The sequence below is a fragment of the Schistocerca gregaria genome, chromosome 1, assembly GCF_023897955.1.
Source record: "Schistocerca gregaria isolate iqSchGreg1 chromosome 1, iqSchGreg1.2, whole genome shotgun sequence".
NCBI classification, from domain to species: Eukaryota; Metazoa; Arthropoda; class Insecta; order Orthoptera; family Acrididae; genus Schistocerca; species Schistocerca gregaria.
In genome coordinates, this window is record NC_064920.1 from 865946864 (window position 1) to 865972355 (window position 25492).

At 41.3% G+C, this 25492-nt stretch overlaps 1 long non-coding RNA gene across 1 annotated transcript in view; it reads left to right on the forward strand.

Annotated features, from left to right (window-relative positions):
* Window positions 1-525: 525 nt before the first annotated feature.
* LOC126273061 (uncharacterized) overlaps window positions 526-25492 on the forward strand; it is a 79911-nt gene continuing 54944 nt past the window's right edge. Inside the window, exon 1 of the long non-coding RNA XR_007549301.1 lies at window positions 526-740. This is a non-coding gene — a long non-coding RNA (uncharacterized LOC126273061). The remainder of the gene's footprint in view (window positions 741-25492) is intronic.

Genomic DNA, 25492 nt, shown 5'->3' on the forward strand with positions numbered 1-25492 from the left:
GATGACCTCAGAAGTTAAGTCCCACAGTGCTCAGAGCCGTTTTTCATACCCATGCGTCGAAATAGGAAAATGTAGTAAATAGTGTCCACAGTGCGGAATTGCATTTAGGTCTATGAGATACGGAACAAATAGCGGTGCGTGGCATGAAATTGTACGAAAATAATCGGAAATGTCGCATTAGATGCCCACAATGTTATCTATCAGTTCTCACCCACGACGCGCTGCAAAAACATCTCAAAAAAAAGAAAAAACATGATGTTTGTTTTGAGTGTTAAGAGAGAGAAAAGCAAAAACAAATAACGAAAAGTAACAACAACTAAATAACAACAAAAATAGCAGGATGATTGGTCACGTGATATCTAATTCCTGTCAGTTAATGTCAAAAGAGTCGCGAGACTCTCCCGCTCACAGCTGCTCCACAGCGGCGTGTCGGCGGCGCGCCGCAGTTCGAAAACGGCGCCACTGCCCCACCACACGGCCAGACAGGTCGGGACACGCTGGAGCAGCAGCGGCCAGCAACAGCCTCACCGCTCACCGGAGCAAACATTGCGGACTGCGTACGATATGATGTGCAGTGGTTTATTATGTATGCTGAGTGCTACGCAAGTGACCTGAGACGGAAACTGAAGCCATGAAGCAGGAGCTGCGAACGAGAAAACCGTCCACTGCATTCCGGGAATTCCGAGCTCCTGACGATAATGCTTTCCTGGTTCTCTTCTCCGTCAACCGAACGGCGATAAGTACGATCAGATTTTCTGCATGTTCTGTTTTGCTTATTAATTTAAGGCCCATGTGCTGCATTTATTAATCTACGGCCCGCATGCTGTAAATAGCAAGTTTCAGTGAGACTACAAAACATACGCGGGCATCCAAGTTAAGACAACACATGTACCTACACTGCAGTGTAATGACTTACATGTAGCTTCATTTAAATGTAATTTCTGTTACTTCATTTTCAAAATTTGTGGTGTTTAAGAGCATAAATAAAGTTGCCTGTTCTTCAGTTTATAATTTGCTCGTTAGTGAAAATATTACAGGGCAGAAAGTGTCACACATATTACTTATACGCCAATGTTAAATGTTACGACCATAATGGCGGATGAGTTACTCTTTGTCCGACCAGTCTGTTACGAATGAGCGTACACGACAGAAGCTTACGCATAGTAAATGCTCCAGAATTGTCTTTCTCACATTATGCAATAACAAAAATACATAATCGTGTATAATGTCTGGGAGACAATCAGCCACGCCCACTAGCACTGACTTGATTTTCATATGTTCGGTTTACGTGTGATGTAGATGATGCGACAAAACGTTTGTATCAGGTAAGCCCACTGATATAACGGCAAATTGTTGCAAAAGTGATGTAAAGCTTTGTTTGTTGTAAATGACGTTAAATTCCCTTCTGCTCTTCGTCAGATTTTGTTTCTATGCTTCTATACAGTCATCACGGCCCTAAACATAAGATTCCATTCATTTGTGTTGTGTACACACGAAGAGCACGAAAGTATACATAATTTTTTGATTAACTGTCTTGATCGCGAAGTTTTTTTGAACAGTCATAATAATGTAAAAATAACACGGCTACATAGTTTTGACTTGTTGCAAGGCAGCATAATAAAAGATCATGAGCATGGCAATAGCCTACTCGGAAACCTCCGAGACTGGTAATTCTGATCAAGAAAAACTTTGTGATCAAGACAATCAAATAAAAATTATGTACATCATATGATCGCTGTCCAAATTGTCAATTTGTGCCGGATGCTATTCAGCACGGAGATAGGTTGTACGAAGTAAGCTAATGTCATTATTTACCATTCTGTGATATAAGTAAACCTTTTCCTACAATTATTTTACAGAATTACTAGTATGTTTGGCCACAAGCTGATGTTCATTTACCAGTGATGCTAACGAAACATACTTATGTTGAAGTAGATACTAATGGTGGAGCATTATGTATCTCACAAACCGTGCCTGACGTTAATTGTAATATTACCCGGTTTAGCTGTGTCTACGAACGTCGACATGTTGCAGATGAATGGCCCTTTGATTCACAAACAATCCTGTATTAGTCCACAGCGGATTTCTGAAATCAAAGTATTCAAATGTTTGATATTGTTTCCAACTTAAACAACTATCATCCAGGTTTTGAAAATCCCGCCGAGCAGGAGGCTTTGTAACATTGTTACTTCTGCCCGCTGTTTATTATTCATTTTTTTAAACTTCGTAGAAAAATATGGTATTTAATGATTATTGGACAAATGATTTGAAACGGTTGTGACTAACACGGAAACGTTTGTTATCGAATTCAGATTTTATTTACAAGATTAAAATAGCAACAAAATCTGTGACATGAATATTACCAAATAGAAAATAAAGGTCAGATTATTCAGAAATAAGTTTGCTATATGAACTTTACTATCTTCGTTTGTCAGTCAATAAGATTTAATTCTTGAGAAATTACTCATTAATTAATCATAAATACAAATGTATGTCAAATACCGACAGCAGGGCGCATAAAATTCATTCTAGCAGAACTGATAATAAGGCAAGGCTAGTAGCTATGATTTACTTAACGATGCTCGTAAGTCTATAGTAAAATGAACATAAATTTTTGATCTCAGTATGAACCTGTTTGGAGGCAGTTTCCATCGTCATAATCACCACCACCACCACCACCTTATTCTTATTTTTCTTCCAGACAGCTCAACAAGAGATGCTGCAGCCGGTATACTGCTGGCATAAAGTTTAATTTTCAAATTTCATATTAAATTTATCCTCGTTTTTGTTGGATGTTTTGTTAATTTTTCGTTTTCCCCCCACTCAAACTGTTTTCCATATGAAAGATGCTTTTCACAAACACAGAAATTCACTCTTTTCCCCTCTGTAGCTTTGTCGTCAACATGACAACGCAAGAAAAAGTTCCTATCGTATGATGATACATTTGCTTTCCTTTGCAAGAACTCATAATCTATTGTGAAATCCAGCCAACCTGGACAGCACTAACGTCAGCTCCAAAATGCAATTCGCCTGTCTTGCTCGCCGCAAATATTTTGATCTTACCAGAAGAGTCGGTACTGTCTTGACTGTGCAGCAAGTCTTTCATAAATACGAATGACGAGCTAAGAGTAGGGGCAGAAGAGGGAGGGGAGAAATTTCTCCACACAAAAGCTAGGACGCAATATGACGGAAACCAGAGGCGAGATTACGGTTTTACCCGCCAGTCCATGGGTCAGTGAGGTGTAGCAAATATTATTTAATAGCTCAGTGTACAGTATTATGCCCTCGCTTTAAATGAAAATGCCACGCTCTTGTAACTGGTATATCTTCCATCATATTTTTATTAAGGAGCTTTATCTTCACGTTTTAAATATAACAATAAAATCATCAAGTCCTTCGCGGGCGTAACTCCACTTCAGACTTTTTTTCCTAACACTACGAAAAATATACGCAGCTGACGTCTGAAAAGAGAGCGGTATTATAATTGAAAAACTTTGACACAATTGGAAAGAAACAAGAGAGAAGTTTAATAAAAAAAGATTTTTGAGGAAAATTTCTATTGGTTTAATAGTCATCTGGATCACAAAAAGATCTGAACTAATAATCGTATTAGTAAATATTCGATAGTAACAAAAATATTGCAAACTTCATTTTATTCACTGTTGGAGTTAGAATTTTTTATTGAATTTTATTGTCCTCTGGTGCACATTCCTCGCAGCAGCACCGTGCTTCATTCACATTATATCTCATGAGTACAACAAATTCATATTAGTAAATACAGAGCCCAAAGCAACCGACAATTATTCGTGTTTGTCTCATCCTGTTACAAGCACACTATTTTTAGAAGTTTTTGGATTTTTTCACGTTAAGTTAGTGACGTTGGATGGAAATCGGTATTTAAATCTGATTAGTCTCTTACACATACTATAGTTACGAGCTAATCTCCATACTCCGCTTGAAAAACACGTAACCTAAATAATCTTCTAATGATTAAAACAATAGTCCAGATCACAATGACATTTGTTTATCATTACCGGTTTCGGCTTGTGTTAAAACCATTGTCAGATTTTTCAACTCCCCCATGGCTGGTGCTGGCGGCTTCTCGGTTCTTCACGTGATACCACGATCGTACACTGTGTTGCCGGCCGCGGTGGTCTCGCGGTTCTAGGCGCGCAGTCAGGAACCGCGCGACTGCTAAGGTCGCAGGTTCGAATCCTGCCTCTGGCATGGATGTGTGTGATGTCCTTAGGTTAGTTAGGTTTAAGTAGTTCTAAGTTCTAGGGGACTGATGACCGCAGATGTTAAGTCCCATAGTGCTCAGAGCCATACACTGTGTTGACAGTGTACGATCGTGGTCTTAAAATACATGATGATGGTTTTAACGTAAGCCGAAACCGGTAATAATAAGCAAATGTTATGCGATCTCGACTGTTGCTTTAATTAATATTAGCACTAGATCGCTGCGCTCCATAGACAATGTCGTCTAAATTTATAGATCTCCTGATGTTGAGTCGCACGAATAACATAGGGATTCTAACGCCAGTCATTTGGGTGCGGAAGCTGAAATAATGCAATCACGTCCTTACTGGCGTTAGGTATCGTTAGAGGTCTGAGCGGATCCGGACGTCCACCGTAATACTACTGACTTCGAGGATAAGAACGGTGGCGAGGCAGATGTATGTGCGGATAATTTGCAGTAATAATTTACATTTCTAGTTTAAAATTAAAGCACAATATTAGTACTGTGATTTACTCAGTTATTATTGGTGTCTCCGTCTTACGCTTAGTGCAGTTATTTAAAGAGAATATTACACCAGACTTGTCTTGCTTTTATTTACAAAGCATCTTCTGTCTTTATTCTGGAAATATGGATTTATATGTTTGTACGTTTTGTTTGCTATAGACTAAGAACAGTATTTCTTTATAAATTTGGCGCGCAGTTTACTGCGGTTTTTCTGCCTCTTGTTCACATGTTCTGCAAATCACTGTTTTTTCCTTCGTTTGTAGCGGATGGCAAGCTCGAAAGAAATTTCGTTGTACATGTTCTGCCTTTTTTTAAAAGCACTTTCTCTTTCACTGCATTGACGTTATTTGAACTTCACCTCACTATAGAAATAGAACTGCTGTTACATGCGTTCCGCACTCGTCACCATAGTACAGTGTGTATATTTATTCATTTGGTTTTTGTGCAGATTGTGAGCGTTGCCAACCTGTGAAAGTTATATGTTATATGGTAGATATTTGCGGTCTAGTGTTTGCATTGTTTAGCTGGCATCAGCCCAATCAATTACTCCCGTCACGTCTTCCATGCGGCGCCCAGTGTCAACAGAAAGCGTCGGTTTGTTTCTTGTCACACGTGTTTCCCTCGCACGTGTTATTTTCGTATCAGAAATTGCGTGTCGGTTCGATTTAGCGCTACCAAATTAGCGAAGTCTTATAGTCGTTATTAACCACGTTAGTAAAACATGAAGAATAAAGAGCAATCCAGCAGCGACTCAGTAGTGCTGCATGAATGGCACAGTCAGCTAGGCCCGGACAGTGCTGTCGCCGAGGGAATACTCGTTGTTCGTGTAGTTTTATTGTCCCATTTGCTACATAATACACAAAATAAAGATCGTACTAGACTAATGTGGGACCACTATATTGAATGGGCACTTAAAATTCCGCTTTAAAAATAATTTTGTTTGTTGCGGAAAGCAAACCGGCGTCGCAAGAAAGACGTGATGAGAACAATTTGTCTGGTCCGACTCCAGCTACACAATGCAAAAACGAAATTGCAAATATCTGCTGAAACACAAGATAAAATGCGCCTGATGGCTCTTAGGGGAGGTACCCTGCGTAATTTATACCCACTCCCCCCCCCCCCCCCTACACACACACACACACACACACACACACACACACACATGAACTTTATATAAATTTCAAATGGTTGCCATGGCGCCTCACTGAAAACCACAACTTTTCGGAACCACATGAAAATGTCCTGATTTAAAGGGTGAGACTAGTAATACGACGCAGTAAAGTTCTCAACAACAACTGCAGTCGTTTTCATTAATTAAATAATACGTAATTATTTTGTATGAGCTTACTCAACTGAATTTTTCGATGGACAACTTATACGAATTACGACAGGTTTCGTCTTTGAAATCGCGCACTCAGTCGCGTCGTATTATATTGCATGTGGCCCTTATAAAACTGTCATCGGGAGTTACTATTTAATTTAAATAGCCTGCTTTACTACAAAAATGTGACCGTGAACATCGAACTACCCAACCTCATACTATAACAAAATTTTCAGTACTCGCGGTAATAAGATCTCACTTTTAGTGCACAAATTAATAACTTGGAATTAGAAGCGAAGAAATCACTGACGATAAGTTGAAGGTTGACGTAGGTATTGCCAAGGATGTAATATAATGTAACGTTGGATCATATAATAATATCAAATCGTAATAAATATGGTATTCAGTCACAAAGTCGTCCATGCTAACTACACCATCAGTAACGCACAAAGCAAAAAATTGTTCTAATGGCTATGAGCACTATGGGACTTAACATCTGAGGTCATCAGTCCCCTAGAACGTAGAACTACTTAAACCTAACTAACCTAAGGACAGCACACACATCCACGCCCGAGGCAGGATTGGAACCTGCGACCGTAGCTGTCGCGCGGTTCCAGACTGAAGCGCCTAGAACCGCTCGGTCACTGCGGCCGGCCAACGCACAAAGCAGTATTGATGTTAACACAAATGATACTGTCTACCTAATAAATCTATTAGTTTACTTCAATGGCTGGAAAGAGCGTTTGTAAAGCAATTGTGTACTTCAGTGATCTACTTATACTAAAAAGCAATATAATTTCAAACTGATGGGTTTTAGAAAAGTCAACAGAAGAAATACTGCTCTACACCGTGTTTAATTTAGAAATTTCACAACATGAACGCAAAGAATCACTGAGAAACTGTATTTTACAAAAGAATGTCGATCTTACGTGAATTGTTGCCGTGGATGTCGTGACTCAGTGTCTCTCCTTCAGTCCTTCTGCTGCAGTGTTACGGTACGTTAGATAATTCATAGTGGTAAATCTATTCTCTGACATCTCCATATACTGTTACTGTATACATATTTTGCCAAATGCTTTTCTTCGAACATCACAGGCTTACACAGCTGTACTCAGAACACACGACGACGACGACAACTACGGCCAGCCACAGACTATTAACGCCTCGCTGTTGCAATAATAAAGTCTCTGCATAACTAGTGCAGTTTTCTTACGAACATAACAAAATACATTACATACATTCCTTTGCTTTTATTACACATTCTACTGCTTCTGTCTTGTTTAACGTTTTAGAAAATGGGTCACAAAAAATAGTGGTTCAAATGGCTCTGAGCACTATGGGACTAAACTGCTGTGGTCATCAGTCCCCTAGAACTTAGAACTAATTAAACATAACTAACCTAAGGACATCACACACATCCATGCCCGAGGTAGGATTCGAACCTGCGACCGAAGGTCACAAATATAACACGCGATCAACATATGACTTTACTTCTAAGTTTTACAGAACATTTGCACTTAAATGACATTCCTAAAATTGAGTTATTAATTGCAGTTAACAAATAAAAGAATGAAATTTATGCTATGCCTTCATGTTTTGAAAGTGTATGTTTTAAATGTAAGTTATTGTATTAACTGTGTCATTATCGCCCATTTAAACGTGTAATTCTGGCTTTTAGAAGACTTCTTCTAAGCAAGACACTATCCGTTTTGGGCTGTAAAATTATCCGTTTGTTTGATGTTACACGCGAACGACGACAGTGAAGTCATAATCAAGCACATATATAGTATTTCTCTACAGCATGATCTGCATCAGATAGGAACAAAAAGATTTGATATTGATGAGGCCAATATTGATGTGTGGTAAAATATGTGGACTGATAGTTAATTTACATCCCACATCTCGTACTGCATCTATCGTAGAGATACTATGTATGTTCTTGATGATAACTTCACATACGAAATCCACCAATAGCAGCAAATAAACAGAAAATTTGACACCCTAATCGCTGGTTCGACACTCTTTTCGGTCATTCTTTTTTTTGTGTACTTATCGTTTTTATGAAAACAGCTTGTGAATTGAGGGGAAACGCAATAGGAACGTGGTATTTGTACGATGTTTTTGATGCCGTGAAAATAATTGTTTTCCTTGTTTTTACGACGCTTATCACTGGCTCGTGTGAGATCACACCTCTTGTATAAAACTAACTAAAGTCCAAATACAGTTTCATCTGATTTTTAATAGTTGCCCCAGCAATTTAATTTGTAATGTAATTTTTTAATTCAGACGGTCTTTATTAATAATCTTTTGTAAACAATCGGCAATTAAGAACTTACATTTACTATGAAAATTGGAATTTGTGTGCAATATGTAACTGGGAATAAGAACACGCGCATTTTCTTAAAAAATAAATATATATGTGTTAATTAGCATGTATTTGACAATTTTTATATTTGAATGACGTAGGCATTCCAACTGAACAAATAAAACATAATACCGAACCGCGGCTTGAACCAAATATTACCAACTTCTTGACCACGTTTGCGTATTTTACGCTTCACAGAAATGCTCGAGAACGTGCATCTTTGTTGAAAAATTTGCGTCGGCTGAGAAGCGGACACGTGCCACCCGCACGGCTGGCAAGCATGCTGCCACAGAACAAGGAGGCCCATAGAAAAAATTTTGTTATTTTAGTGAATTAAACAAACTTGGGAAACTTCGAAGTCGATTTTCTCGAGAATTTTTGAGAGATACATGGAATGAATTTGGAACTTTGATATTTGAGCTCTGATGTTCAAGTACCGCAAACAATAAAAAAATTACAGAAATCCGATGGCCGAGTGTTCCCCTTGATATTGGTGTTTAGTTGCTGTTGCGTGGTACAACCCTACACGGAAATAGGAAAAAAGAGAATAATCACAATATAAATAATGATCACTGTACAAAGGACGCTGTTCAAATTATACAAAATTACTGTCGCTGTTTCTTTGCGTAAGGTGAGAAATCTGCCGTCGTGATGCGTCTGTCACACAGGTGTGGCTTGCGAACGCACAGAAGCCTGCGATCAGAGGCGCAGAATTAGCGGGTGGCTAGGAGATGTAAATGCTGCCGTTTGCTGCGGCATTGTAAAATGACAGTCATTAGTGTGATATGAGCCCGTTAAGTGAAGGAAGCCTGGACGAATAGTAATTCAAAACGAGTTCAGCTGCGAGAAATTTAAGCACATCAAAATGTGAATCACCGAGGCGTTTGAAATGAACGACGCCACGATTTCCTTGACAAATAGTCGGTGTGAGACACAGTTTTTTAATACATCCAGTGTTGTAAAAAAGAGTGTATATTCTTACACACAACTTACCAACTTCCTGTGCAGATTGCAAATCTGGTTCAGTTGTGGCAACAACTAAACAACTACGATTGTCGTCATTACATGTCGTTTTACTCAGTGCAAAGAGTCGCAACCACGTGGACAGTCGTTTCCATCCCGGAAGGCTACCGCCTTTTCTTAGGGCCTGCTGAATAGACAGACTGGAAATCATCTTGATTTCATCCATCCATCTGCTCACTGCTCTTCCCCTCGGTCTCCTGCCCTCGACCTTCCCTTCCATGATTTTTTTCTGTATTTTCTTTATCTCTTCTCACAACATGACCAAATAACTGGAGAATTTTTTTGTCGACACGAGAAAAAAGGTTTCTAGAGAAATAAAGGTTATCAGTAATGAACATATTAGTCTTCTTTCGATTCATTTTGTGCGCAGCATCCTGCGTTAGCGCCAAAGCTGACATGCTTCATATGCTGCTTGTGTCTGGCCTTGAGGGTCCTTGTCTCGTAAGCGTAAAAGAAGAAGAAAACCACGAGTCTTTCAGCAAGCCGGATCTTTGTATTGTTCGTTATCATTCTCTTTTGCCAGATCCTGGTGAGCTGCCTTGTAGTCACTCGCTCTAGTGTTATCCAGCTTCTCACCTCATCTTCACAACTGCCTTTGTCGCAGATAGTTGAGACACGACAGATGAAATAAAGCACGACTTCCAGTACCTTTAATCAACCTGTGAACTTTTTTGCTCCTGTATTAACTATGTGTTTAGATTTGCTGAAACGGATTTCCAATCCATACGGCAGACTCCTCCCCCCATGAACCATGGACCTTGCCGTTGGTGGGGAGGCTTGCGTGCCTCAGCGATACAGATGGCCGTACCGTAGGTGCAACCACAACGGAGGGGTATCTGTTGAGAGGCCAGACAAACGTGTGGTTCCTGAAGAGGGGCAGCAGCCTTTTCAGTAGTTGCAGGGGCAACAGTCTGGATGATTGACTGATCTGGCCTTGCAACATTAACCAAAACGGCCTTGCTGTGTGGGTACTGCGAACGGCTGAAAGCAAGGGGAAACTACAGCCGTAATTTTTCCCGAGGACATGCAGCTTTACTGTAGCATGGAGAGCTGCATCAAACCAGTCTTAGGACTGAAGACAACAACAACAACAACAACAACAACAACAACAACAACAACACGGCAGACTAAGATCATTTATTTTGTTAGTAGATCAGCAACTTCATCTTCGCTCCAGGCATTTGCACGGTTTCGTCGCCAAATAGGCGGTTGTTGCTCCATCAGTTAAAATGTCTTTAGGTCAAAATCAAATTGCTTTTCTAACGACGTGTTCGGCATAAATGTTGTACAGTCGAGGAAGGGAAGGGGATGAGACTCAATCCTGCCTGACGCCTGTAGATACATTGAAACAGTGCCAGTATTTGTCGTCACAGCTGCGAGGTGATGATTGTATAGACTTCTGATCTGTGCCAGGAAGTGTGGAGGGACACCGAACTCTGCAATCACCCGCCACATTTCCTAGACAGCACAGTCAAATGCTTTCCTGTAGTCAAGAAAGCAGATGAAAACAGGAACACAGTACTCTTGCGATATGTTCGTCATTTGCCGTATCTTGAGGATCTGTTCAAAAGTTCCTTTCCCTTCAACAGAACCTGCTTGTTCTCTGAATATGCGAGGCTGAACATACATCCTCAAACTCTGGTTCAAAATGTAAAGCACAATTTTGGTTGCATGAGATATGATAGAAGCAGTTCTGTAGATCTTGATTAACCTTTTCTTGTGCAAGGATATGAAGACAGATTTCTACTAGCCTTCTGGCCACTCCTCAGTTTTCCATACCCTTTTACAAAATGCACGTAACACATCTGTGCCTTACTACCCCATGTTTTCACCGTCTTGCCAGATTTGGTGATTTATAAATCTTCAGATGTTGAATTGCGTTCTCTATTTCGCTACATATTATTGGAGGTTCTAACGTCAGTTACTGAACTGATTGAGTGCCAATGCTGTAGTTAATTCCAGAATACTACCTCTGACAATACTCTTTTTTTTCCTTATTTTTGATAGGATTGTCATTCTCATCATCTGCCACCCACGTACGAGATTTATCTTCGCTAGTGATGTTGAGTTTCTTGAAGAGCTGGGTGTAATTTTGCTGTTATTCTATCTCATCGCAGACACCGTTAATGAACTGTAATCTGTCTCTTATGCAATTCTGTTAAAGTTCTGTGCGAGGTTTCTTATATCTGACGTGATCCTGGGTGGTGTGGAGACTAGTTCTTCCCATACTGCTTCTCTCTTCAAGTAATTGTGCTTTGGACTGCGATATCCATGGACGTTTTGCTCTTTGTGGTCATTCTGATGCCGAAGAGATGAAGAAACAACCTCCTTCAATCGATACCATGCTTATGATGCTGGTGAATCCAAATCAAGATTGATGTCGTAGAGATTTAATCTTACAAGCTCACTAATTTCCCGAAGAGCTTCCTTGTTTGCGAGTTTCAGCTCCCTTTGTGTGCTCTTCTTAGTAGATTTCAGCTTAATCCGCGACTTCGTGGATAAATTGTGATCACGTCCACAGTGCGCTCTAGGAAAGGTCCTACGGTTAGACCAAAGTCTTCCAACGTATTCGCACAGAGATTCTAGCTGTATGGTTGTCTTGGTGATAGTCATGGTGTTCACACTGCAAAAATTTCGGTGGAGGTTTCTTGTTGTCTTCCGCTGTCCACCATATGCAAAACATTTACTAACTCAGCAACCATACACATCAGGTAACTTCCGTATTATACAAATAGTTGGTTCAAGATATTTATTGTAAAACAGCCTTATCATTTCTTAAACAGCAGTTACTAAAGTCGACTTCGATTTAAGAGTGGTGCGTGTTTTAATAAAACGAAACCCACCGGCAGAAGGAGCGTGAAGGTCATGCGAAACTGATAGTTCAGGTTTATCTTTGTCGTAATTCTGACATTGAATTTTATTGTTTAAAACATTTCTTGAAAATATAACATGTTCTATGTAAACAATCAGTGTGATAATACATAACACACACATCTACGAATGACTACTACAACAAACATCGATGTCAAAAAAATGGTTCAAATGGCTCTGAGCACTATGAGACTTAACATCTGTGGTCATCAGTCCCCGAGAACTTAGAACTACTTAAACCTAACTAACTTAAGGACATAACACACATCCATGCCCGAGGCAGGATTCGAACCTGCGACCATAGCAGTTGCGCGGTTCCGACTGAGCGCCTAGAACCGCTAGGCCACCGCAGCCGGCAAACATCGACCTCAGTTGCCTACTGTGTACTTCTCTTGATCTCCTCCTGCAACTTTAACCCCCTCCCCCTTCACTAAATTGACGATTCCCTGATGTCCCAGAATGTGTCCTATCAAACGATCCCTTCTTTTAGTCAAGTCGTGCAACAAATTTCTGGTATCCCCACTTCTTTTCAATGCCTTCTCATTAGTGACGCGATGCACCCATCTAATATTCAGCATTCTTCTGCAGCACCACATTTCAAATGCTTCTATTCTCTTGTTGTCTGAACTACTTATCGTCCATGTTTCACTTCGGGTACAAGACTACACTCAAGACAAACACGTCCACAAAAGACTTCCTGACACTTAAGGCTATATTCGATCTTAACAAATTTCTCTTTTTCAGAAACGTTTTTCTTGCCATTGCCGGTCTACATCTTATATTCTCTCTACTTCGGCCATCATCAGTTATTCTGCTGCCAAATAACAAATCTCATCTGCTACAAGTGTCTCGTTTCCTAGTCTAATTCCCTCAGCATCATCTAATTTAATTCGACTACATTCCATTACCCTTGTTTCGCTTTTGTTTACATTCATTTTATATCCTCCCTTCAAGACATCGTCCATTCCACTCAGCTGCCCTTTCACGCCCTTTGCTGTCTCTGAGAGAATTACAGTGTCATCGGCAAGCCGGATAGTCTTTATTTCTTCTCACTGAGTTTTAATTCCTTCTCCATGTTTTCTTTGGCTTCCTTTGCTGCTTGCTCACGTTGTTTCACCCTGACTCGCTTAATCCTCAATCACTGCTTCCCTTTCATTCCCTTCGACTCCCATACCTGCCGCCTTGTTTCTGTACTGGTCGTCTTTAACTTTTCGATCCCTGTGTTTTATCTCTGTAACCGTTAGAATTTCGAGGAATGTGATTCAGTGAACATAGTCAAAAGTTTTCTGCAAGTCTGCAAAAGCTATAAACGTTGTTTTGCCTTTCCGTAACCTGTCTTCTAAGAGAATTCGTAGCTTCAGTATTGCCTCGCCTGTTCTAATATTTCTCGGGAAGCCAAACTGATGCTTCACGAGATCGCCTTCTACCAGTTTTTCCATTCTTCAGTAAATAATTCGAGTCATTTTGCAACCATTACTTATAAAACTCATAGTTCGTAATATTCACATCTCTCAGAATATACTTTCTTTGGAAATGAACTTATTACGTTCTCTTTGAAGTCCGAGGGTATTTCCTATGTGTTACATATCTTACACAGCATGTGGAATAGTTTAGTGATGGCTGGCTCTCCCAAGAATATCAGTACTTCTGAGGGAATGTCGTCTACTCCTGCGATCTTATTTCAGGTTAGGTCTTTGTGTTCGGTAAAATCCTTCTCTCAATTGCATATCTCCCGTCTCACCTTTATTAACTTTCTCTTCTCTCCCAATAATAGGTTCCTACGGCAGTTTATCTTGTATTGGCTTTCTGCAGGCCCTTCGTACATTATTTCCACGCTTCAGCTTAACGCTCTTTGTGAAGCAGAACCTTATTTTTTCGCCTGTGCTCTTCTCTTTACTACAACGGCCTCTTCGATTTTCCTAAAGGTGTTTGTAATCTTACTCTGGTCGTGTAGCCATTCCTGCTTAGCCATTTTGGACTTTTCTGAGAAACTCCTTATTAGATGTTTGTGCTCCCCTTTGCTTGCGCCATTTTCTGCATTTTATAGTTCCTTCTTTCTTCACTTAAATTCAGTATCTCCTGTGATATCCTAGGATTTCTACTTGACCTTGTCTTTTTATCTTTCTGATGCTCTGCTGCTTTCGTTATTTCGCCCCTCAAAACTATTCATTCGTCTCTTCTGTATTCCTGTCTCCTGTTTTGAGTTACTCGTTGCCTAACGGTTCCTCTGAAACTCAAAACCACCTCTCGTTCTTTCAGTTTATCTAGGTCCCATCTGCTTCATTTCCTATCTTTTGTGCAAATTCTTCAGATTTAATCCACAGATCATCTGCCCCAGGAAATGTGTTATAGTTTAAAATTTGGTTCCGAAATCTCTGTCTTACGATCATATAATTACTCTGTAACCTTCCAATGTCTCCAGGTCTCTTCCACGTATGCAACCATCTTCCGTGATTCTTAATTATGTTATATGCAAGCTACAAATATTCGATAACTTGCATCGTAGACATTTTATTTATTTATGATGATGCAGTTGAACATGGATTAGTTATTTATTTACTTATTTATTTGTGCGTGTGCTGCACAGGACGCGACAGTCGATTGTGTTGTATTGTTTATAAGGGTGTGCAATTCCCCTAGACAAAAGAACATAGCCACAGCCTTGCACGATACATAGTTCTGTCTCATTCCCCCCACTTAGCTTGTTCTGTTGCCATTGTTAGGGAATATATAACGGCAGTCAAAAAGTTTCCGTTCGAAGGTCGTTCAGTCCGGAGTCCGTATGTCGATCGGGCAAAACCGCCATGGACATTGAGACAATTATCCAACCGACGCACCAGGTAGAAGCCATTAGGTAAAACACAATGTGCTGCTGGACGAAGAAGTCCGTAACTGTCTGCTGCACATCAGCGTACGGCAGATTGTTGCACATTCTCGTCAGACAGGAACCGTCGACCCTTCAAAGTCTTTTGAAGCGACCGAAGGCTTGATAATCGCATGGGGAGAGATCAGGACTATAGGGCGGGTGCTGTGTGCCTCCCACTTGAGTTGGGGTAACTTCTGCGCTACGATTCGAGGACGTGCGGTATAATGAAGCAGCAGTACTCTTGGCGCACCATTCCACAATGGTGGTGTTCTACAGACATGCTACCTCATACACATTCTTCATTTTCCGATGGATGTCTAGCGGTGTTTGTACTAGGGCAACCAAAGAAAGTGTAACAGTGCGTTGGTACTATTTGGACACATCTGGTAATAAAGTCGCCATAGTTCACGTTTCTGCATGTACCAAGCAGCTTACATTAGTAAAAGCAAATCTTCCGGTCCAGATTGTATACCAATTAGGTTCCTTTCTGAGTGTGCTGATGCAATAGTTCCATAGTTAACAATCGTGTACAACCGCTCGCTCGACGAAAGTTCCGTGCCCTAAGGTTGGAAAGTTGCACAGGTCACACCAATATTCAAGAAAGGCAATGGGAGTTATTCACTAAATTACAGGCCCATATCATTAACGTCGATATGCAGCTGGATTTTGGAATATGTATTGTGTTCGAACATCATGAATTAACTCGAAGAGAACGGTCTACTGATACATAGTGAACACGAATTTAGAAAACATCGATCTTTTGAAACACAACTAGCCTTTTACTCACACTCAGTGTTGAGTGCTATCGGCAAAGGATTTCAAATTAATTTCGTATTCCTAGATTTCCAGAAGGCTTTTGAACCGTACCTGACTAGTGGCTTGTAAGCAAATTGCGTGCATATGGAATATCGTCTCAGTTTGGAGGCTGGATGCGTGTTTTACTGTCGGAGATGTCACAGTTTGCAGTAATTGACGGAAAGTCGTCGAGTGATTGTTGTCGTTCCCCAAGGCAGTGTTATAGGCCGTCTATTGCTCCTTATCTATAAAAATGATTGAGGAGAATATCTGAGCAGCCGTGTTAGATTGTTTACAGATGATGCTGTCGTTTCTCGCCTAGTAAAGTCATTAGAAGATCAAAACCAACTACAAAACTATTTAGATCAGGTATCTGTAAGGTGCAAAAATTGGTAATTGACCGTAAATAATGAAAAGTGTGAGCACATCAACATGAGTGATGAAAGGAATCCGTTAAACTTGGGTTACAGGATAAATAAATCAAATCTAAAGGCCGTAAATTCACCTAAATACCTAAGACGGACAACTTAAATAGAAAAAAAACTCAAACACACACCGGAAACGTTGTGGAGAAGGCGGTCGAAAGAGGCATTTTGTTGGCAGATCACTTAGAAGATGCAACAGATCTACCAATGAGACTGCCTAAACTAGGCTTGTCCGTCCTCTTTTGGAGTGCTGCTGCGCGGTGTGGGGTGCTTACCGGATAGGGTTAACAGAGTACATCGAGAAAGTTCAAAAAATGGCAGCACTTTTTGTATTATCGAGAAACAGGGGAGATAGTTCTCGGACATGGGACAGGATTTGGGATGGACAACATTAAAACAAAGGCGTTTCTCGGTTGGCGTGGTCCTCTTACAAAATTTCAATCAACAGCTTTCTCCTCTGAGTGCGAAAATATTTTGTTGACCGACCTACATAAAGAGAAACGATCGTCTTAATAAAATAAGGCGTTTCAGTCCGGGAATGCGCTGCTGATACGCTCGCAGGTTCGAATCCTGCCTCGGGCATGGATGTGTTTGATGTCCTTAGGTTAGTTAGGTTTAAGTAGTTCTAAGTCTAGGGGACTGATGACCTCAGATAGTAAGTCCCATAGTGCTCAGAGCCATTTGAACCACATGAACCAACAAAATAAGGGAAATCAGAGCTCGCGCGGAAAAATACAGGTGTTCTTATTTTCTCGCGCGCTGTTCGAGAGTGGAATAACGGAGAATTATTATGAAGGTGGTTCGATTAACCCTCGGGCAGGCACTTAAGTGTGGTTTGGGGAGGCACTAAACCCACACTAATTCCTTGCCTACATGTCGGTGCTTATACAGGGAGAAAATTAACAAAACCGACAAATTGTAGGGACAGTTTCCTGACTGAGAAGGGAGGAAAAAGGATCGCATGAACGTGTCCGGAAATGAACAGTGTATGTGCAACGTCAACAAATCGTCCTGGAACACAGTACAGAGCTGCACTGCATCCACATCACAATAGAAGTTCAAAGTGGTCTCCTCGGAATGCAATGCACGCGTCCGCACGTCACATCATGGATTGCCGCACTTTTTCGCCCGTTCCGGCCTCTCTCCGATAAGCGCCACTGGCGTCGTGAACACGCTATTGAATGGTATGTATATCAGGAACCGGTTCAGCACAAACGCTTTTCCGTAGGAAGTCCAGGTACGTTCCTCCGTCGAGACGTTGTGGAATAATAACCGGTCCAAGTATGTCATCGTCAAGAATCCCTGCCCTGGTGTACGTGCAGTACGCCGCCTCCCTCCACGTTCGTCTGTCTGACAGGACACATGATTTCACGAATGCCCAAAAGTGGTCAAAATGTGTTGTGATGTGCTTTGCGTCTGTGAGGATGCTTTTTTGGTATAGTCGTGCTGCCTCTCGACTGATTCCATTTGCTTGGCGGTACTCAAACGCCGACCGCGGTGACCAAAGATGTTAAGTCCCATAGTGGTCAGAGCCAATGGAACCATTTTTGGTACTCAAACACCATCTCGGCTCGTTCCCGACATGAATACCGGACCATTTGTTACTTACAGTACAATGCGTCAATTTACTCTGCCTCGTGATGACTGGGTGTTGTGTGATGTCCTTAGGTTAGTTAGGTTTAAATAGTTCTAAGTCCTAGGGGACTAATGACCATAGATGTTAAGTCTCATAGTGCTCAGAGCCATTTGAACCAATGGGTCAATTACGCGCCTGGAACACACAGGGAACACACGGCACGTTGTCAAAGGAACTGTCATTCGTTAGCGCCGTCTACTGCGCCAACGACACATTTCCGGACACATGTTCATAGGATCTTTTTTTTTCTCCATTTCCAGTCAGGAATCCGTTCCTGCAATTTGTCGGTTTTATACCCTGTATATCCACATCGGATTCTCGCTACATTCCATATAGGCTGCAGCGATCCTGTCAAATAGAAACTTTTTGGTCGTCCATTGTAAGTACACCTCAGCAACATCCCCAAAAAGTGAGGAGTCTGACTTTTGTCTACAAAATGATTTTATGAACTCCACAATGCTTACATGCGTATCTTAAAGAACAGTCACTGTTGAACCACAGCTGTACGAAATATTTTCGTAATTTATTCGCTCAATGCGAATTCCGTAACATCAGCTGTATTAGGTATATATCTACAGCTGTATTAAGTATAAATTTACTACCCAATAGTGTCATATGAAAATTTGTACCAGACCTGGGCTGGAACCCGGATTCCGACTAAACATCTTCAACTATCCGTGCATTTTCCCTAGACTGACCAGCTGATACCAAGGAATTCGTAGTCGGGTAATACACTGATCAGCCAAAACTTTATGACCACTGCCCAACGTGAGTTTGAATGCCTCCTGGTGGTGTTGCGGGCCTGTGACGCAGAAAAAAAATGCAGACCGAAGAGAGACGAAAATCAGTATAGCGAAGATAGGAGGCCGCAAAAGAGGGAATCCACTGGTATAAGCGGTTTTGACAAAGGACACATTGTTGTGGCGCTACGGCTGGAAACGAGTATATCAGAAACGATGAAGAATGTCACCTATGAGCATATGTCGAAAGTGGTTGAAGAATGGTTAAATAACGAGTAGGCCACATGGTATTGGGCGACCACGTTTCATCACAAAACGTAGAGGTCGGATGATCCTCCACTATGTAAATCTACGATAGGCAGCAATCTGTGACAGATATGAAGACAGAGTACGAGGAAAATCCCAAAAGTAAGGTGTTCCATTTTTTTTTATAAGTACATAGACCTATTTATTTCTACAATGGTCTACATAAAAATGGTTCAAATGGCTCTGAGCACTATGGGACTTAACATCTGAGGTCATCAGTCCCCTAGAACTTACAAATACTTAAACCTAACTAACCTAAGGACATCACACACATCCATGCCCGAGGCAGTATTCGAACCTGCGACCGTAGCAGTCGCGCGGTTCCGGACTGAAGCGCCTAGAACCGCTCGGTCACCGTGGCCGGCTATGGTTTACATCAGTTTACAGCTTAATCATTTAGCTATTTTTCGACATAGTCACCATTTCTGTCGATGCATCTATGTAGACGCAGTGGCAGTTTTTGTATTCCCATGTCATACCAGCTCGCCGCCATGCTGTTCAGAAAGTTATGAACCTCTTCTTTCACCTCGTCGTAGGAGCTGAATCGCTTTCCGGTCAAATGTTCTTTTAACCTAAGGAACAGGTGATAGTCACTGCACCCCAAGTCAGGACTATAGGTTGGGTGGATGATTATGTTCCACTTAAACTGTTGCAGGAGAGAAACGGTTTGCCGAGCGGTGTGTGGGCGAGCGTTGTCATGGAGAATGTGTACGCCCTTGCTCTACATTCCTCTTCTCCTGTTCTGAATTGCCCGTTTGAGTTTTTTCAGAATCTCACTATACCTGTCAGCGTTAATTGTGATCCCAGCGATTCAGCTCTGTCGACGAGATGAAAGAAGAGGTTCATAACTTTCTGGACAGCATGGCGGCGAGCTGGTATGACATGGGCATACAGAAACTGCCACAGCGTCTACAAAGATGCATCGACAGAAATGGTGATTATGTCGAAAAATAGCTGTAAACTGATGTAAACCATTGTAGGAATAAACAGATCTATGTACTTATAAAAAATACGAGACCTTACTTTTGGGAGTACCCTAGTAAAATGCTAGTGCAGCCACAGGTGTTTCGGAGCGCACCGTCGTTGTTGAACATGGAGCTCCACATCACACGATCTCTACGTGTTCCTGTGTTCGCCCAATAACATCGTCAGTTGTGATTGCAGTGGACACAGCATCACTGAGTTTTCACCGTGGATCAATAGAAACTTGTCGCTTGTCGAATAAATCGCTTTTCTTGTTACACTAGGTCGATGGTTGGATCGTTGCACGCCGTCATCCAGGCTAATGGCTGCACGAAACATTCACCGCACCACAGATGCAGAACGGTGAGGGCCGAGTTACGGTATGGGGTGCATTGAGTTGGGCGTCCATGGGATCTGTGACTTTAATCAAAGGCATCAGACACGAGTCGTCTACGTGAACATAATTGCGGACCACCTGCATCGCTTCATGCTTGAAGTCTTCCCCTACGGCGATGACATGTTCCAGCAGGATAACTAAGTTTTAAGGTCAGAATCGTGCTACTGTTGTTTGAGGGACATTATAATGAACTCACATTGATGTCTCGGCCAGCGAATGTGCGTGATCTGCATTCATTGTAACACATATCTGGCGCCAGCTGCATGCCCGTAAACGACCATACCGTAATTTTCAGGAATTGCTTGACCTGTACTTAAACATCTGGCGCCACCTTCATCTGGAATCTTGTCAATGACTTGTAGAATCCGTGTAAAACAGAATCTCTATTGTACTGTGTTTGATAAGTTGAACAACACACTATTAAACAGGCGGTCATAATGTTTTGGCTCATCGGTGTAAATTTCGAAAGTATTTCTTCCCGCTATGGAGCATCAACAGTGTCTGTCCTTTCAGACATGCATGTAAGTATTACAAGCCTGCGCTAGCACACTAGGATAACAATACGGTCTCGCTGTTGCGAGAATCCAAGTAATGTGGCGAGCATGCGATGATGGATTTAGTGGACTATGATACAAGGATGTAGACAGTCTTACATAACATACATACTGTGTAAGTATGGGTCGCACTGGGGAGTGTGGAGTCACAGCCGTATTGGTTAAGGTGACAACTCACAATAAGCGGGAAATCCGAGTTTGATTCCCAGTCCGGCACAAATTTTCATTTCTCAGTATTGGGTGGTAGAATTATACTTAAAACAGTTGATTTCAAGGAACAACTTTTGGTGCCATAACTTAGCTGGCTCTGTTTATTCATGTTTACATATGCCATGACACAACTATGACCACACTTTCGACGCATTTCATGACACTCGACACGTAATTTATCCAGCTATGTCTAATTCAGCCTTTTTTTCTTAATTTGTGAAGGCTACTGTAAATTTACATGTTTATCTGTGGCAGTCAAGTACTGTATGCACGACTAGACTTTGATTTCCTCCATACCGAAATACATTCCTATTATTTGCTAATGAAAACTATATGAGTTCGTATGTTCCAAGTATTTTGAATGTTGAATACTTTACACAGGTTTTCTTTGTTTACTGTACGCTAGAGAAAAAATTCTGATGTTCAGTTGGAGGGTTTTAGAACGTCATAGGAAAGGTCATTTTAATTGTTGGTCTTATTTTTAAACTATCGTCATTTAACACAGTACCAACAGTTCAACTTTGCGTAGCATCAGCTCATCTAGGTACGTAATACGGAAATTGCAAATTGTTCTGTACTCTCATACTTATCTTGACAAGACAGATGTCTACAGCATTGAGTATTAATATGCATGTAATAATTGGTTTCATCTGGCTTTTAAAACTTACATCAAAAACTAGATCTGTCCTTTCACGCTTTTGACTCAACCTCATATTGTCATCCCTGGCTGGTAATTGAGCACCTGACAATGAGAATGTTTAATGTAAACGAAACTTTCTGGCTGCATAAATTATCCTTTCAGCTCAGTTAAGTGTTTTACCTCTGTTCGCTCATAAAACTAACGAAGTCGAAAAGATGATGAAGTCTTAAAGCCGAAGCAATAAAATGGCCCTTGCTTCCCGCTGTAGCCTCATCGTAAAGCTGTCGCTGGGGTAATTTACGAAAGCAAAACAGGCGATTCATTTGCTAGAGCAAATGTTCGACACAGGCTTTCAGGATTCTCTTCTTGTGTGGTTTGTGTATCGAGATAACATTTCTACAAATTCCTTTCGAGCTACAGTGGAATTTTGTTGAACGTGCCGTGTTCCCAGAGTTAGGTACCACAGTTGCTTAGAGCTGTTATCGTAGTCTCTGTCGTCAGAGCACGAGAAACAAGCCGTGCTTCGCTACCATTAGCGGTTGTTATGGGCCAGGGGCGCAATAGTGTCTGACAGAGGAATGGATGCTTTTAGCGTAATTGAAAAGCAAAACCAGTTGAGACAGCACATTAAATTACGTCGCACGTTTCTTGCGATATTCCTTTGACGTATATGTTGGGTTGCAGAGTACCCTCTTACAGCAAATACCGCATCTTAAATAAAGCACAGGTGAAGAAAGCTTTCAAAAACCGTAAAATATCCATTATGAAAGTACAAAACTGCGTGTGATAAATGGTTATTAATGGTGTAAACGTATGATGTATATGCTCTGAAAATGCATATCACGAAAATATTATTGCCAACAGTGACGGGATGTAACACAACTACTTATTTCGTAATTATACTTATTCGTTTTCACAAAAGCACACGAAAATGTTAACTCTCTAAGCGCTACTGAAGAATCTGTCAACATCCAATGTTTCGAGTAACATCTACGTTTGGTATGCAGGTGACACAGCATTGTATATTCAATTGAAAATTCCGATGAAGCCAAAGAGTAACTGTTTAATCGAGTCTTCCAGCCAAAAGCTCCAAATATTTTTGTTTTCCTTTCTTCTTCTTCTTCTCTTTTTGTCTCTATTTTACACAGAATGTTTGAGTCCCGCCAGTCAGTGTCACAGGTTGCACATAAAATCGTAACTACAAATCGTCTATTTCTCGTTGATTCAAATAACGAGCCTATCCAGCAATTTTCACAGTTCGGAGTATGCGTCATGCAATATTCAGACCCGCCTCTAAAATGTGAAACACAATTGAAAGATTACATTTCAGCTGATTCAGCAGATCTTCTTCATGGTCGTGGAATCAGCCAAATGAGTCATTCGTATAGTAAATGATTTCTTAGAAGTTTCAACAACTTGTACCCTCCCTGGAGGCTCACAACTCTTTTGCAGCACATGCATGTCGAGCATGGGGTCCAAGCTATTACAGTACTTCTTCCTATCCTTAAGCACGGTAGCCAGTCCTTTTAGGGACATCGGGACTTCACGCACCGCCATTCAATCCAGGCGGCCATTGCTCTGGCAATGTGGCGCCCGTGGAGAGAGCAGCGGTTCAGAGTAGGCGTCACCGTGGTCAATATCTGGCGTCATGAAACAACCAAAGTTACCGGCCGTAGCTAGGAGCCTCCACGAGTCTCTTCAGACTTCAGTTCAGTGGAGATCGTTACGGCCCTAGAAACTTTTCCTCCTTGGCCAAGTCGTGGGAAAGCAAGCGGCTTGCAGAAACTCATTCCCTTCAGTTACTGATTTGAACAGTGGTACGTAAGGGTCTTTGCTCTCTTCTAAGCCGATGTTCCTTGTGAAGAATTCAGGAAAAGTATTTAGAGAACTCTCTTCCCGTGGTAAATTACGAAGTGGTCTTATCTTATTAAAACGGAATGTTGCCTTGCGCGTTTCTCAATTGCAAACAAAACCTGATGTCCCTCTTACTGTAACACCTTAAAGAGTCATAACAGGGAACAGGGTATAATTTTCCACCGGGGATTATTAATACTGCTGACGTATGAAGAGAACGAATCGAACACTTCGAGAAGCACGAGATCCATTCTCCACGTCACGTGGGTCGAGGCTCACTACACTAGAAGTTGGACATTGGCGCGTTTGTTCTAGCTACTGAGGATTGTTCCGTTCCAGAAAAGGTCAAAGTCACGGTTCACTACTGCGATGTAAAACCGTAAGTTTCACTCTCCAATACGGTGCTTTAAACGCTAGCTCTTCCGGGTTGTCTCTTTACAATGTGCATAAGACCCGATTTGTTGAGACTGTGGTCGGCCACTTCACGAAAACTCACCATGTGCGATACTCATCTGCCTGTGTCAATAGCGGAACCCCAAAGTGTACTACGCTAAGTAAGGAACGAAAAATCCAGGAGCTGGAAATCTCAGATTGCTCTTCGTATTTTGAATCTCGTATAAAAATACGATCATTTAATGATATCGATCTTTGTCACTGCTGTGACCAGGTCGTCAGCAATATCTGGCGTATTTACTCCCTCGATGTCGGATAGAAACTTAGACTATGGCGGTGAGAGGCCCTCATATCTCGTGGTTCCTATAGCAAGAAATGCGGGAACCTTGAATCCCCACATCCGGCCGGAGAAGCAGCTACCTTCCGGTAACCCTCTCGCCGGAAGTCGACTTATTTGCAGTATTGAACGTATACAAAGAAGAGAAGCACGAATGGTCAGAGGTTTGTTTGACCCATGGGAGCGTGTAACGAAGATACTGAAGAACGTCAACTGGCAGTGCTTAAAAATAGAGGCAAACTACTCGTACCTTGAGAAAACCTACTTACAAATTTTAAGATCTAGCTTTCAGTGATGTCTCGTAGAAAATACTACATCCCCGCTTGTATAGGTCCCTCAAGGACTGCGAGAACAAGATCAGACTAATTACAGCTCGCACGGAGGCGTGCTCCATACGTGAAAGCAACGGCAGGAAGCCTTCATTACAGTTGCCATGCACTCACAGTGGTTTGCAGAGTACGGATGAAGACGTAGATCACAAATTTCATACTGAGCTGGAAATTGAACGATTTAAAAAATAAAATAGTTTTTATTTATTTTGTCAGCCAGTCATACACTGTTGTGATGAACAAAATTCAGCTTTTTTCCAATATGCTGCACTTATTTTCATATTCAGAACACTGGGTAGTATTACATTTATGCTTAACGAATATAATCTTGCTATACAGCAACCCGTTAGTGAAATGGTCATTATAAATTGGACAGTTTGACTTCTCCACTTCAACAGCACACTATTGTAGTTTCGCATTTTAATGTCTTTCCGATCCAAAATTCATACATCTTGTCCATTTTTCCATGGGAGGACTTGAATTTTCGCTATAGGCTCCTGTTGGTAGGATCCAAATGAACGGTTTTATTTTCCAAATTGCAGTTTGTCTTTGCCCTTCCACGGCATTTAGATTCGTGTTCTGTCCTACTGCTTCCACTTACCAGTTACCACGAGGAACCTTCATTTCTTAAAGTTATTTTTTTTAATTACGCGCAAGTTGTTTTTCCTCTGTTTCTCTGTGCCTATATACGATTATCTTAATCGAATCTACCTTCGTTGTACA